The sequence below is a fragment of the Rutidosis leptorrhynchoides genome, chromosome 10, assembly GCF_046630445.1.
Source record: "Rutidosis leptorrhynchoides isolate AG116_Rl617_1_P2 chromosome 10, CSIRO_AGI_Rlap_v1, whole genome shotgun sequence".
Classification (NCBI taxonomy): Eukaryota; Viridiplantae; Streptophyta; class Magnoliopsida; order Asterales; family Asteraceae; genus Rutidosis; species Rutidosis leptorrhynchoides.
In genome coordinates this window covers 4,513,706-4,516,311 of record NC_092342.1, presented here as the reverse complement: position 1 = coordinate 4,516,311, position 2,606 = coordinate 4,513,706, and positions in this window count along the sequence as shown.

Here is a 2,606-nt window from a genome sequence, read left to right as displayed (position 1 = left end):
CATGAACACAGCTGGTGCATTAGTTAAACCAAACGGCATGACCATAAACTCGTAATGACCGTAACGTGTTCTGAAAGCAGTCTTTGGAATATCATCTTCTTTCACCCACATTTGATGATACCCGGAACGTAAGTCAATCTTTGAATAAACAGATGAGTCTTATAGTTGATCAAATAAGTCGTCGATTCTCAGTAGTGGGTAGCGGTTCTTGATGGTAAGTTTGCTCAACTCTCGGTAGTCGATACACAACCTGAATGTACCATCTTTCTTCTTGACAAACAAAACAGGAGCTCCCCACGGTGATGTGCTTGGTCGAATGAAACCACGCTCTAAAAGTTCTTGTAATTGGCTTTGCAGTTCTTTCATCTCGCTGGGTGTGAGTCTGTAAGGAGCACGAGCTATTGGTGCAGCTCCTGGTACAAGATCTATTTGAAATTCAACGGATCGATGTGGGGGTAATCCCGGTAATTCTTTCGGAAATACATCGGGAAATTCTTTTGCAATGGGAACATCATTGATGCTCTTTTCTTCAGTTTTTACTTTCTCGACATGTGCTAGAACAGCATAGCAACCTTTTCTTATTAGTTTTTGTGCCTTCAAATTACTAATAAGATGTAGCTTCGTGTTGCCCTTTTCTCCGTACACCATTAAGGGTTTTCCTTTTTCTCGTATAATGCGAATTGCATTTTTGTAACAAACGATCTCTGCTTTCACTTCTTTCAACCAGTCCATACCGATTATCACATCAAAACTCCCTAACTCTACTGGTATCAAATCAATCTTAAATGTTTCGCTAACCAGTTTAATTTCTCGATTCCGACATATATTATCTGCTGAAATTAATTTACCATTTGCTAATTCGAGTAAAAATTTACTATCCAAAGGCGTCAATGGACAACTTAATTTAGCACAAAAATCTCTACTCATATAGCTTCTATCCGCACCCGAATCAAATAAAACGTAAGCAGATTTATTGTCAATAAGAAACGTACCCGTAACAAGCTCCGGGTCTTCTTGTGCCTCTGCCGCATTAATATTGAAAACTCTTCCGCGGCCTTGTCCATTCGTGTTCTCCTGGTTCGGGCAATTTCTAATAATGTGACCCGATTTTCCACATTTATAACAAAATACATTGGCATAACTTGCTCCGACACTACTTGCTCCGCCATTACTCGTTCCGACAGCATTTGTTCCTTTCGTTCTGTTAACCCCTGGTCCGTAGACCTCACACTTCACCGTGCTATGACCATTTCTTTTACACTTGTTGCAAAATTTGGTGCAGAACCCCGAGTGATGCTTTTCACACCTTTGGCATAGCTGCTTCTGATTGTTGTTGTTGTTGCGGTTATTATTGTTGTTGGGATGATTGTTGTAGTTGCTGTTGTTGTTGTTGTTGTTGTTGTTGTTGTTGTTGGACCGTTTGTTGTAGTTGTGATTGATGTTGCGATTGTTGGGATAATTGTTGCGATTATTGTTGTAATTGCTGTTGTTGTTGTATTGGTGATTCTTATCACCGTTTTCCTCCCACTTTCTTTTGACTTGCTTCACATTGGCCTCTTCAGCCGTCTGTTCTTTAATTCTTTCCTCAATCTGGTTCACTAGTTTGTGAGCCATTCTACATGCCTGTTGTATGGAGGCGGGCTCGTGTGAACTTATATCTTCTTGGATTCTTTCCGGTAATCCTTTCACAAACGCGTCGATCTTCTCTTCCTCATCTTCGAACGCTCCCGGACACAATAGGCACAATTCTGTGAATCGTCTTTCGTACGTGGTAATATCAAATCCTTGGGTTCGTAACCCTCTAAGTTCTGTCTTGAGCTTATTGACCTCGGTTCTGGGACGGTATTTCTCGTTCATCAAGTGCTTGAATGCTGACCACGGTAGTGCGTACGCATCGTCTTGTCCCACTTGCTCTAGATAGGTATTCCACCATGTTAACGCAGAACCTGTGAAGGTATGCGTAGCGTACTTCACTTTGTCCTCTTCAGTACACTTACTTATGGCAAACACCGATTCGACCTTCTCGGTCCACTGTTTCAATCCGATCGGTCCTTCGGTTCCATCAAATTCCAAAGGTTTGCAGGCAGTGAATTCTTTGTAGGTGCATCCTACACGATTTCCTGTACTGCTAGATCCAAGGTTATTGTTGGTATGTAGCGCAGCCTGTACTGCGGCTATGTTTGAAGCTAGAAAAGTACGGAATTCCTCTTCATTCATATTCACGGTGTGTCGAGTAGTCGGTGCCATTTCCTTCAAAATAGTCAAATGGAACAAGTTAATCATACAGAATATTAAGAGTAGTTAATAGTATTTCGTAGCATAATATGAACTCATTTATAAAAGCTTTTTCTTCATATTAGCGTTTTATAAGTTTAAATTCGGGTAGTACCTACCCGTTAAGTTCATACTTAGTAGCTAATATACAATTCAACTACTACAATTCTATATGAAAAACTGATTATAATAATATTTCGCGTTCAAACTTTTACACAATATTTTACAAACTTACAATACCGCTTATTTTACATATAGCATGAAATATAGCACACAATAAATTTGATACAAGATGGTTGTGAAGATAATTCTAGCTAGTACACAAGTCGTTC